The following is a 12,462-nucleotide window of genomic DNA, read 5'->3' on the forward strand; positions in this document are numbered from 1 at the left end:
ACTGTTTTAAGGAAAGTAATTATTATGTTCACATATAACTTTTGCTGGATTTGTTATAATTTTAAACTTATTGCACACATTCCCATAAGGACAAGAGGAATAAAGAATAAACGTTATGAATGAAAGTAGGAGAAGGACATTACCAAAGAGGTGTTATAAAAGACATGTTTTGAAAGAAGCTATGGATATAAAGTAGTCAAAACAAAACAAAATGGGAGCTGAAAATCAAGGGGAAGACTGGAGTTGGCAAAGACAGAGAGGAAAACAAATCAGTCCAACCCATCATGTATCATTTTGATGAATATTGCCATGGGCCAGATCCTGTGTGAGTAGCTGAGGGATAAAGACAGACAAGTAACCAACAACGAAGATCCAACGTGACATGTAGAATGCTGTGGGTTCACAGAGAAGGGACGATGAGTCCTGTCCCAGCCCAGGAGTGGGCAGGGAAGGTTTCTGGGAAGACGTCAACTGCTAGACTAAGAATTGAAGGACCAAAAGATTAATCGGGTAAAGAAGAAGAGTTCTCATGTTTAGAAGTCTAAAGCTATTTCAGACACAGGGAACAGGTATAGAGGCAGGCAAACAATAAAGACCTGAACCTATTCTCTAAAGTGCGAAGATAAGAACTTAGGCAGGAGCTGTGGGGGTGCAGAAAAGATGGGCTCCCAAGATTAGTAATGGTTTAGATGAGAGAGGAAATGTAGGTCAAGGAATCAGCAATGACCCAGGTATCTTGAGGCATGATGGGCTATTCCCAGGCATAGGAAATATAAGAGAAGGAAAAGGAGGTTTCGTAGAGTAGATAAATGGGCAAAAGACCAATGGTGCTGAAAAGGGGAAAAGCATGTTCAGGTGTAGCGGGGCCCTGCAGATGTTAATTGCTTTAGGATTAGCAGGATGGAATTGCACTGAAATACACTTTCTGTGGTCGACCTCCCCCCAAAGCTAACCCTAAATTCTACCGTGTGCAGTTAGGTGACTATTTCCCTAATCCCTGTCAGGAGCCAGGGGTCACGTGGTACTGTCTCAAAGCTCCAGTAGCAGCCGAGAACATAAAATTGCCAGAATTTGCCTGGAGATGTCAGCCCTAAATGTACTCAACAGTTTGATTACTCAGCTGGATTTGGGAATGGCCTTCCCTAGGACAGTACTTCTAGTCAAAGCAAATCCTACTTGACAGGAGAAATTGGCAGGAAAATATTCAGGTGATCCCATAAGTAATGAGCCAGTGCTAGTTCTTAAAGTTTCACAACTTCACTGAATCAAAGAAAAATGGGATGCCACACACTTTCATCTGAAGCAAATAAGCAAACAAAAAACCTCAGCCTCCGGGGCTCAATTAAAATCTACACACCATTAGCAGTAGAAAAACATGAATAAGGGCCAGCACTAGTTTTCATTTTAGTCAAAACTAAAAATATGCATAAATGTCTTTGCTAATTAAAACTCAAGTAAAAATTGCCTCCCAAAACAAATACAGAACTAGGCACTTATTTATTCTTAGGTCTGTTCTCTCAGATCCAGTAGGGTACGAAACCACTCAAAGACAGGGATCTTACATTGTCCATTTTGCCCCAGTTCCTAGCACAGCAGTACACATAAAGTGTTCATAGTATATGCATTGAATAAATGCTGCATGAGGGGTATATATAGCTATATGAATTGGAGAGAGATGCATAATTGTCTGGGTCTTTTGGAAAAGCATATGCTGAATCAGTTAAACGCTATAGATGTTGAAGAAGCGATTCTGGAGAACTTATCAAGCCTAGGTTGAGCTACTCAACACATGTACTCCACACATCTCCCCACATAACCCAGGAACCCAGAGTTGTGTGATAAAGTGTGTGTGGAAGCAAGAATTAAAAGGAAGATCTCTGCAAAATAATACCTTGCATTTGTGCAGCGCTTTAGGCTTTCCAGAACACTTTTAAGTACATTATCTTATTTGACTCGCAAAGCAACCATGGGAAACAGTCAAGCCAGTCATTTTTATCCCCCATTTCACAGATGAAGAAACTGAGATAGAGTTTAAGTGCCTTGCCCGAGGTCAAATCATTAATGACAGCTGAGACAAAACCCGTGCTATTTCTGACTTCTTATTCAGTCTCATTCTGTCTCTTCCTAAAACATAACACCAGTTATGAAGCACATCCAAGACCATCTTTAGTTTGGGTACCTCTGGGCAGAGGGCCAACAGCTTCACCATATTGGTGAAGTCCACCATAATGGGACAAAACAAGCTGACTCATTGTAATTAGGAAGCCTAAGCAAGCGAGTACATTCTTTGGTTTAAACACATCTTTTGAGAGCCTACCCTCTGCAAAGCACATCCTTGACTCTGTGGTGATACAGATGTGCATCAGAACCAGCCCCTGTTCTCTGGACATTACAATGCATCGAGGAAGGCCAACATACAACATGACTACAGCAGAGATGAAGCATGGGGCTGTGGGAAAATAGAGAGCACTGTGATTATTTCTAAGGCCACTTTCATTTCATCCTGTCCCCAGCCTACAAGATATGAATGAACTGAGGTGGCCTATACAGCTGGACTGTAAACAGTGTGAGCACAGGAAGCATCTCTTATTCTTGTTTGTAAACCCCACAGTAGTCGGTTCTTGTCTTGCAGGGAGCATGGAGTAAGTGCACAATGAAGACCTACATTCTGAGAGGTCCACCAGGTTCAGTCAAACAGAGAACAGGTTCCAGAAGGATTCAAACTAGCTCTGAGAATTCGGAGCCAATCAGAATCTTCAGCTAATTGTCTCTGCTCTGATTAAGGGTATAAATAATATAAGAAACTGTAACCTGGGCTTCTTGACATATCTTTTCCCTTTTAGGAATATGAGTATCTCAATTTAATTGATGTCAAGGGGTGCCTGGGTAGCTCAGTCAGTTAAGCATCTGACTTCAGCTCAGGTTATGATCTCACTGCTTGTGAGTTCGAGCCCCACATTGGGCTCTGTGCTGACAGCTCGGAGCCTGGAGATTCTGTGTGTGTGTCTCTCTCTGCCCCTCCCCTCCTTGTGCTCTGTCTCTCTCTCTCTCTTTCTCTCTCTCAAAAATAAATAAATATATAAACATTTAAAAATTTTTTAATTGATGTCAAGAAGAGGAAAATTTAAGGTTGTCCTTGTATAATGAAATGTTCATATGTATGTACTACACGATGAATGGCACCGTAACTAGGAATCCCAAATTCTCCACTATCCATGAGATAAGCAGCTAAGTTAGTACAGGAATGCTCACTTTAGCATTACTTAACTTAAAATTTTCTTTTAAGTACTTTATGCTGGAGGTATTATAGTTCAATTACTAAGTGGATGTATATATTTTATATATAATGACACAAAAAGTATTGACCTGTATCCACCAGGACATCTCCCCAATTCAAAAGCAGCATAAATCCACAACTGTGTAATTATCAAACCACAATATTATTGGATAACTCACAGTGCTTCTGTCACTAAAATGGTTATGCAACCGTAGATATTTATGAAATGTTAAGGTGTTTGTTCCCAGAGACTATTCAATTGTTTCTACCAACATTCTTATATTCTTCCCTCACAATTAGCCAAGAAATTCTTGAGCAGTGAGGTCCAGGCACACAGAAAGTTTCCACCTTAAAATATGAAAAAAATCTTCATTCTGAGTACAGATCACATCGAACTCCCCTGAAGCAAAAGAAAGGGGAACACTTTCTTATTATGTGGAATTCAAAGCGGTTAACTAAGTATGAGGATGGGGGCATCACAAGTAAGGAAAAGAAATCTCACTTTTAAAAGTGAGCATTAAAAAAGATCTTCTAAAGTAATTCATCAGGAGATAATTAATGGCTGGCAACAGGTATTTATAATGGAAGCGTACATGGCCTTAACGATAGGGTTTCCTTCTGAAAACATTCTAATTAAAAAGGGAAAGAGTAATTTTATAGGAAAGTACAAATCAGTGGTGTGTATGTGTGCTAATGTGTGCAGAGACAGAGGTGGTAATTGCTGGGCTCAGACCAGGTATCTGTTGCTGAAGGTAATGACCTTGTAAAATATACAAATAGGGTTTCCAACAAAGCTGAAAGTACATCATTATTACTCATGAATGCAGGACAGAATGTAAAATTGGAATTCGGAAGGTGAGTGGTGGTTGTACTTGATCTGGACACCAACTTGGTTTTTAATCATTCTGGTTTTTGTTAAGAATAACGTAATAGGACCACTCTGCTCTCTGGCTCAGACCACTGGTCTAAGCATTTTTCTTTCAAAACTTTGACTTTTTCCCTTTTACCCTACTTACTAAACATCTAAGCAAGAAAAAAAGAACAGATGCTAGCAAGACAGAGAATGGTTCCCACATTAAGATTTACATCTGAGTCTGGGAAAATACACCTCATTGCCTAGAAGGGCCCTGTGGACAGTTCACACCTCTGTTGGCTTCTTTTGCAAGATATAGTTACCTCAAAAGAACCTTCCTTAATTGAACTCTTATGGTCTGGAATACTGCCTGTCTACCGATGGCTATCGTTTAAAAGCATTTACTAAAGGCAGCAGTTGGGGGCGTAGATCTTTCTTAAGTAAGGGGAGGAACGGACAGCAGGAACACAGACTGGCTCATGTAAACTCCAAGTGCTGCAATGAGGAGACAACCTTCAAGTTTCAAAAAACAAACTTGGAACATGCAAAAAGTAGTATAGTTCCTTATGTGTCCTCTGCCTGGGGTTTTGAGGAGAAAAGAGAAGTATGAAGAGTTGAAGAAAAAGAGAAGAGTGGGAGAGGAAGGTGAAAGAGTGCTCTGGAGTAATATGCACCTGTTTAGAAGGGGGGAAGTAACACAAACACGAGCAAAAGAAGAAGCAACATGGAGTTCCTCCTTGCACATTTCCCTCTTCCCTCCTGAAGGCCTGGAGTGAACCCATAGCCTTGCTCTAGAGGTGACAGACAACCACCCTGAGGACACCTCCCTGAATTCCCTCCAAAGAATTCAAAGCTCCCCCAATGCAAATCAGTTCCCTCTATCATAAATATTTATAGATAATAATAATATTGGCCACATTAATAATGATAATGGCAGGAAATGTTAGCAGAGTGCTTACATCTGTGAGGCGCTGTATTAAGCACTTCACCTGCGTTATAATTTGTAATGTCCCCACCAGCTTATGAGTATATGTTATCATTCCCACTTCACAGGCAGAAAATGAAATCCAGAGGTTGCCCAAGAGCACACAGCTGCTATGCAGTGGCACAGCCCAGGTCCTTCTGACCACCTCCAGTGGCAACAAATGACTTCTGCAAATTACATCTGCCTGCCCACAGGTCTCTGCCACAGCATTTCAGTCCCACCCATTGTTTAGACAACTTGCCTGAGCATGGAGTAAGTTGTCCACTGATCATGTATTGTAAGCCTGGTCTCCCAAGTTTATTAAAAGAGCAGCTTGATCACATACCTTCTTTGTGCTCCCCTACAGCAGGATGCCCAATCTCTCGCTTGTCAGCCTCCAACCCTGGGACAACTCAAGGGCTTCATTTCCCTGTCTCTGCCACTCAGAGGAGAGAAGCTCAGACAATTCTACAGGTTGGTTCCACACTACAACTTTTTATTTTGAAATGCTGTCTTCTAAACGTACCAAATGAAAGACAAAGGCAGTAGGAAAAGAACCAATTCTATTTATTTCCATATTTTCACTTAAATATATGCATAATTAAAAATTAAAGGAAAACCCCCTATAATACCATCGCCAATAACATTTTGGTAGATTTTATTCAGGCTTTCCTTCCTATGCACCTTTCAAATAGTTGTAATCATGACACACATACAGTTTTTAGCCTGCTTTCTCAGCTAATTCATATAGATCATAGATCTTTTCCTGTGTTGCTACAGAGTTGTCATATGTAATATTGTTACTATCTGCATTATATTCCAGCATTGATGAAATGTAGAGCTCGAATGCTTCCTATGTCAGTATTGGGATCTGTATCCAGAGTTGTCCATCATTCTGCAGAGATAGCCCCTGCCAACAGTCTACCCACACTGCATCCCTTGCCCAAGACAGTGGAGTGAATGGGCGGGCCCTTCAGCAGCTATAATAGATCAGCACCAAATACCCACCACCCCCACTGCAGCTCTCTAACCTGACTACCCCACCCCCCACCTCTAAGACATGGGCAGGCCTTTACCAGTCTCCTCAGGCCTCTTTCCCTCTTTCTGTTCCCTGTTTCCTCCCCAGCAAAAGGCCTCACTTCCCACTTCAATAAAGATATCCCTTAGCTCAAATATCCCCTCCCCTGTAGAACTGTCCCTAGCCTTCCCCGTTTCTGTACTGGCAGACCATCAAAGCGCTCCCCCAACCTCTCTCCCTTAACCTCACAACTTAGCTCTTATGTTCCCACCTTTCCTTCCTGCCCTTATATCTCAGAGAAAAGTCTTTCCTATATTCCATTGCTAATCCTTCTGCATTGGCCATTAATTTCATCCTCTTTGGACTTTTCCAAGACAGTCTTGCCATTCATTATCCATCTGCCCCCACTGTCACTGTCATTCATTTCTTGCCCTCTACTGGCTTAATCCTCTCAGCCAAAACTTTTCTTCCAGCCTTAATGCACATGCTTGTGCACACACACAATTACTTTCTATTGTTGGCTCAGACAAATTTCTCTTTCCTTTCACTCATAAACCTCTTAAAAGAGTAGTTTCTCCCTTGCTATTCTTACTTCCTCAACCCATTATAGCTTTCTGTTTCTACATTTATTGAGCATCTCCTATGTGAAAACAATGGAGAAATAGAAATGAACAAGGCAGTCCCTGCTCCTGAGGAACTTCTAGCTAGTGGGGAAGACAGTAAACCAAACAAAATAACACAATAAAATAAATGCCATAGTAGAAATATGTGCAGCAGGATCCATAGAAGAGCTTCCTGGAGGAAATTGGAAAGACTTCCTAGGAAGGTGGCTTTTGAGTTAGGCCTTGAACAGTGCATTCAATGTTGCCAGGTAGAAACTATCTATGTGTACATTTGGAGAGAGAGTTGGGGAGAGCCTACCACTGACAGAGGGAATGACTTATGCAAAGGGCTGAGAAACTATGATATTGACAAGTATATAGGGCTTCAGCTCAGTTATTGGAAGAGTTGGTTCCTGGTTCTCTAAGCAGCCCGCTTGGAGAAGAGACGGAGAAAGATTTGTTCGGGCCAGTAGTTCTCCAACTTTGGTGTGCACCAGAGGGCATGAAAATACAAATTGTGGTGCCCCACTCCCAGAGTTTTGAGGTGGGGTATGGGATGAGGCTGGGTAATTTGCATTTCTAGCAAGTTCCCAGGTGATACTGATGCCTTTGGTCTGGAGACCACACTTTGAGAACCACTGGCTTAGTAACTTGGTTTCTGCTCAAATTATTTTAGTGAAATTACTTTTAGAGGTCACCAAAGACCTTCAAGTGCCAAATCCAATGAACTTCATCTCAGTCCTCATCCTCCTTGACCATATTCAGCATCTGACACAATTGATGATTTTCTTAATGGTCTCCCAGCTTTCAGTCTCACCTTCCTTTGTACATTCACTACACTGCAACCCACAGGACTGTCCAAAATAGAAGTATAATCCCATCACTCTGTACTTAAAACCCAGCAGTGGCTCCCATTACCTATGGTAGTTAGAACCCAGACTCCATAGGCTGACACAGAAAGCTCTTAGCATTCTGGCCACATTTACCTCCTCTACCTGCCCCTGTGTTACACAGCCCATGTTTCAAGAACATCAAACTATAGGCCAGTCCGTCTCCAGACATGCTATGTGCTCTTCACCACTGCACATGCACTTTCCTTTGCCTTGGATATCTTTGCTGCCTTCCCTCCTCCACCCTATCTTCCCCTTGGTCTATGGACCAAGGCCTAGGTCAAATGCCATCTCCTCTTAACTCTTTTTCAGATTTGTTGTGCCTTTCCCTGAGTCCCTCTACCACTGGTTTCTGCATAGTATATGCACATAGTATATGATGTGAAAATGGCCTTTTAACAATTAGTTGAACATATGACTGTGCTATTGGGACCTTCTTGAGTGTGTAGTCAAAGTCTATTTATTGTTTTTGTTATTCTCATATAAAACATCCAATATAGATGTGCTAAATGAACGTTGGGTATGTGGCCCACAGTCAGTGATTATTTTGATTAGTGATTTAAATAGGCACTCACTGCCTACCCAGTGGAACCCAACCACTACCCAGCAGGTAGGTAGGCAAAGTGGAGGTGGACACAAAGGCAAACTTTGTTAATGAGCAAGAGTCAAACGTGCCACCTCCCAGCCACCTGACTCTGAGAGGTTGAACCACAAGCTTTTATTTTCCATGACTCTCTCTTTCTTTGATGACATACCAGTTTGTCACCTCCATGGACTGGGCAGTTAGGCAGCTGCCTTTCTTGCTTTTGGCAAAATAGTCTCCAAAGGACTTGTCCAAAGCTAAGGACCAACATCTGTGGAGACTGAGCAGCAAACCCTTTGGTTGGTTGTCTTGGTGAGCATACTACCAGCAGGCAACCATTTACCTTTTATTCCTGGCCTACTGCAGAAGGTCGCTAGAGTTCTCTGCCTTTGGGAAGAACACATCCTTTCCATTCTTCTCTTGTTCTCACTCTCTCTCACCCTCCTCCCTTTCTCCCTCCCTCCCTCTTCACCTTTCCCCTGTATATTCTGATTGCTGTGGTAACTAGAAATAAAACAGGCCTGGATTTCTATGTGACCAGCCTGCATTCTTCTCATTCTCTCACGATACCATAATGTTAAGAAAGCATCTAATGAGCTCAGAACCCCCAGGCCTTTTGTCACCTAGCTTTTTCCCATCTCTGGGTGTAGATATCTCTATGAGTGACTTCCACATGCTAGGTATTTTGCATACATGACCCTGTTAGATCCCCACAGCATTCCTGCAAGGTAGGTGTCTTTATCTCCATTTAACAAATGAAGATGTAACATTGCATGTCAACTACACTCAAATTAAAAAAAAAAAACAAAAAAACTCTGTTAAGCCACACAAATACAAATACTGAGGCTCAAAGAAGTTAAACAACTTATCCAAGGTCAACAAGCTAATAAGTGGTAGGGGTAGGATGAATAAGTGGTGGGGGCAGATGAACCCATGTTGTAATAATTCCAAAGTCTCTATGTTTTTCATTATTCATGCTATCTTGGAGAAATGAAAAGGCTGCAGGTTATAGAGTCAGTCAATGTCACTGTAGGGATTAAGTTCAGGGTGTCCTGATTTTCAGGGCAGCCTACAAATATCTACTATATCAAAAGAATTGTTTGAATGAGTATGTTGGATGTTTCAAGAACTTATGAAACAAAAAATATATTGAGGCTCTGATGTGAAAATGACCCAGTTCTGGAAAAGCTGTCTAATTACCCACCAGTGTCTCTTGCTTCTATTCTCCTTGTAGTCAATTGTCCTTTCCAGTTGCAGGCACCCAAGCAGACATGCTTCCCTATCCCCTAAAGTCACACATTTACCTGTGGTTCAGACTCCCACTCGAAGCTGTGTTTTAAAAATCTTTCCTTCCTTTCTTCTTTTCCCTCTGGAGAACAAAGTATGACCAGAAAGGAGGAATAAGACCATGGCTACAGGCACAACTAATTTGACAAAGTGTAAATAATTGTTTGTGTTTGAAACAATGCCAAATTCAATAAAACAATGATGTTTCTTTTTTGCTGGTCAATTTGACACTTAAAGAGTAGGTTCTCCTGAATATTTCCCTGCTCAACTGGTGCTCTTGGCATTGTGAATAAACAGAGCTGATGATAACATCCATCAGAGAGCTAAGCACACAAAGTGGGTGATAAAGTCAACAAGAAGCTGAAAACAAGATTTACCATGGATAAGCTGCCAAGAGTTGGCTCTAGATCCTAAGTGGACACTGTGGCTCATCCATCTTACCCCGTCAGCTTTCCACCCCAACAGTGTCATCCCTGCTTCAACACTCATGATAAGAGAAGGAAAGCAGAAGAGAAGGAAAACGCAGGAGTCAAGTACAGAAGATGAGTACACAGTATAGACAACCTGACTAAGATAAAATGCAAAGACTCAGTGGTAAATTCCTAATGAATGCTATGAGAGAACAAAGAAGAGGACTTTAAAAGCCAAAACAACCAACCAAGTAAAGGTCATAGTCTAGAAGAGCAAGTAGACACAAATGATTGCTGGGCTTCCTTTAAGCAACACTTTGTTCTGTGCCCTAGCCTATTCAAGCCCAGCTAAAGAGGGTCTAGAGTCTGTCTGTTGTTCAAAGACTTGAAATTGTTTTCCTTGGATTATCCCCAATCCTGTATTTTCCTTGCCTCTCTTTTCAAAAGTAGGTTAAGGATGTTCAGATTTCCCTCAAGCATCTTAATGAGTTAGTCATGATTACAATTGCATCTTTTAAATTGCCCAACCCGTTGAAAGGCTGCCATGAAAGGAGCTTCTACAAACACAAGCTGGGCTGTGTTTTTCATTTTCTTATGTTGCAAAATGTGAATGAGGAGTTACCTCCAACTGTGTGATTAGCATAAAAGGTGCTGAAGCAGAGAGGAGGTCAGTAGACTACTGTCTCAATGGAAAATGTTGCTGTTGTTCCTGCAAGAAACATACGTTGAGACTCAAATAAGGAGAAGCTTTCTGCTACCAAACGTGGAAGGGTTTCACAGAACTCATGGCACATAATAAATGCTCAAAATTTGTTTGCTGGGTTGGAATCTTCTCCATAATCCACTCAGTCAAGTAACCAACCTTGACTGCCTGTTTCCTCACTATTCACTCTTGTGTTTCTCTTGTAGCTTGAATTTCAGCTTCGTTACCCAACATGGTGTTTCTGAACATTTTTTTTCATTATTGCCCTCCTAAGGAGCCTTTTCAGACATTTTTAAATTGTCCTCCTCTATGACATTTTGATACCAGAGACATATTGTTTTATCAGTTTATGTTCTGTGTTTACACCTATAATTTATAAATTTAAAAAACTGTTTCTCATCCCCTAAAAACCATTCTTACTCCTGTTGAGAATGCAAAAACTGTCAGACCAGAGTAGATTGATTTAGGACACAACAGAAGCAGATCACAGAACTAAATGCTAAATGAAATCAATTTGGAAAAAAAAAAAATCCAGGAAGATGACAGGCATAAGAGTTTGTCTAAATTAATCTTCGCCTGGATCAGGACAGACAGCTGGCCATAAAGGTTAGCCAAAGAGGACATAGGTTGGAAAAGGCAGTTTAGGTGGAAGATAAGAGAACATGATTCAAGGCAGGCAGAGGCATGGAGAATATTGGTCCACTGGGTCAGAGAATGCTTCACAAAGAGAAATCGCAGTACCCAGAAAATCTCCATGGAAGAGAAATTCCTCTCAGGTCTGTAGCCAGACTAGACATTTGCCTTGAATTCTAAAATGTCCTTAGACTGCCAAGCTGACTGTGCCCTGTTGATGAAAATCTCTGGTTATTGTAGGGAATGTGTCAAGTTGGTCCCTGTATTCCTTGAGAACCACTGGCATCTCCCGGTACTTCGAACCCTCTGTATCAGATGAAAGAACCAAGCTTTTCAACCTGACTTGGAATTGTGCTGTGGTGTTCATGCCCTCAGACATTCAGACAGGGTGATTGGATAATAAGTCTGGTTTTCCTTTTCATCCTTTATCTTCTGGAGATGCTTCCTCTCCTGACCTAAATGCAGGAGCAGACCCAGGGCCCTGACTGAGCCCTCTTCAAGCTGTGCCTACTGAAGCCCTTAAGATCTCTTAAAGGTCAAATCCAACAGCCTTTCTCATTGATTTCCCAGGTCAGCTTCTCAGTGGTATTTGGTGCTGTTGCTCACACTGTCCTCTTTAATTAGAGAACAGTCATTCTGACTCCAGTCTTCATCACACTCTGCTTCCTTAAGTCTTCTGAACACTCTTTACAAGTGTCTTCTCAGTCTCCTCCTTCCTCCTTACCTTTTCTCGAGGGCATCCTTTACCTCTGGTTCCTTCCTATTGCCTCCCTTGCTCATCCCCTCCATGCTCATTTGCTCACATGCAATTTCATTTAATAAACAGTAATGGACCCTTGTGATGCACCTTGCACTGGTATAAACAAGAAAGGGCCCTTGCACACTCTTGTGGGGGAGCAGATGTGTATATAACCAAGCAAATCACAATGTGAGATATGAAATACAGATATTTACAAAATATTTCAGCAACCCAACTGAGGAGACATTAGTTTTGTCTTAAAGAGATGACAAAAGGTATCACAGAGGGGAATTTTTTTTTATTTGTGCCTTGAAGAATGAATAAGCATTCATAAAACAAAAGTTGAAAGAAGGGCATGACAGATAGAGAGATGGGGATGGGAAAGGCATGGTATTAACCGCAAGAGCGGTTAATTAGAAACTCCATGTGACGTGAGAAGAAGTAGGTGCGAAAGTGGGGGCCAGGCCATCACAATGCCTGGCACATTCGTTTTTACAAAACAA

The 12,462-nt window shown here is 41.6% G+C and overlaps 1 long non-coding RNA gene across 2 annotated transcripts in view; it reads left to right on the top strand.

Moving 5' to 3' along the window:
• Positions 1-12,462, top strand: part of LOC121027804 (uncharacterized) — a 44,306-nt gene that overhangs the window by 3,212 nt on the left and 28,632 nt on the right. The window contains exons 2-3 of one of the 2 annotated variants that reach the window (XR_005788938.1): positions 5,184-5,367; positions 5,462-5,568. This is a non-coding gene — a long non-coding RNA (uncharacterized LOC121027804). The remainder of the gene's footprint in view (positions 1-5,183; positions 5,368-5,461; positions 5,569-12,462) is intronic. The other variant, XR_005788939.1, reaches the window with a different exon arrangement.

The sequence above is a fragment of the Herpailurus yagouaroundi genome, unplaced genomic scaffold, assembly GCF_014898765.1.
Source record: "Herpailurus yagouaroundi ecotype Mexico unplaced genomic scaffold, PumYag 77, whole genome shotgun sequence".
In the NCBI taxonomy this organism is placed as follows: Eukaryota; Metazoa; Chordata; class Mammalia; order Carnivora; family Felidae; genus Herpailurus; species Herpailurus yagouaroundi.